This window comes from Mandrillus leucophaeus, unplaced genomic scaffold (genome assembly GCF_000951045.1).
Source record: "Mandrillus leucophaeus isolate KB7577 unplaced genomic scaffold, Mleu.le_1.0 Scaffold90, whole genome shotgun sequence".
Classification (NCBI taxonomy): domain Eukaryota; kingdom Metazoa; phylum Chordata; class Mammalia; order Primates; family Cercopithecidae; genus Mandrillus; species Mandrillus leucophaeus.
This window is the reverse complement of record NW_012109808.1, coordinates 5,609,089-5,610,231: the sequence shown is the minus strand read 5'-3', so window position 1 is coordinate 5,610,231 and position 1,143 is coordinate 5,609,089.

The following is a 1,143-nucleotide window of genomic DNA, read 5'->3' as shown; positions in this document are numbered from 1 at the left end:
ATATGGAGGTTATGAGGAACGGCCTATAGCTTACACAATTATGGAGGCTGAAAAGTCCTACAACCTTGCAGTTGGTGAGCTGGAGACCTAGAAGAGCTGATGATATGTGCAGCTCCCATTTTTGTCCAAATGACTGAGAAGCAGGAGAGTGAATAGGGTACATTTCAGTTTGTGTCCCAGTCTGAAGCCAGAAGAAATATCCCAGCTCAAAGACAGTCAGGAAAAGTAAGCAAACTCTTCTTTACCGAGCCTTTTGTTCTGTGGATTATATAAGGTCCAACTACATTAGGGAAGGCAATCTGCTTTGTTCAATTTACACATTCAAATGTAAATCTCATCCAGAAACACCCTCACAAATAAACCCAGAATAATATTTAAACAAATATCTGTGTACTATGTGACCTAGTGAAGCTGGCACCTATAATTAATCATCACATCTACTAATTAGGATTATTTTATGAGGCTCAAATAAAAATTTTTGAAAATATATTAATAAGGTATCACTTGAGTGTTACTGTATTTTTAGATATTTAAAATATCTGTATCTGTGTATGTTTATACACACAGACCTAAACTTATATAGTTAATACATATTTTAAAACCTACAATAATTAATTTAGATAAAAGCCCCTGGGAAAGGGGAATGGGAAAGGCCATAAAATGTTGCCCATTCATTTCTCTATAGCTGTTCTGTCCAAAATTGTATCTATTAGTCAAATGTGAATATTGAGTATTTGAAATGTGTTTAGAATGACTAAGAATATAAATTTTAGTTTAATTTTAATTAATGTAAATTTTAAAACAATAGGTAATTCAGTTACTGAAAACTTAAGCATGTTTGGAATAACTTGAATAGATGAATCTAGTTTTTCAACATAAACGAAATAAAATCTAAATTTAGATCAATATTTCAGATAAAAATTTAGTATCCAAATTAAGAAGTACTATAAACATAAAATATTCACCTAGGTTTTAAAACTTGATGTGAAAAATAGAATGTAAAATAGCTCATTAATAATTCTGCCATTGGTTACAAGACAAAATAATATTTTTGATATATGGGTTAATAAAATATATCATTAAAGTTAATTTCGGCCGGGCGCGGCGGCTCACGCCTGTAATCCCAGCAGTTTTGGAGGCCGA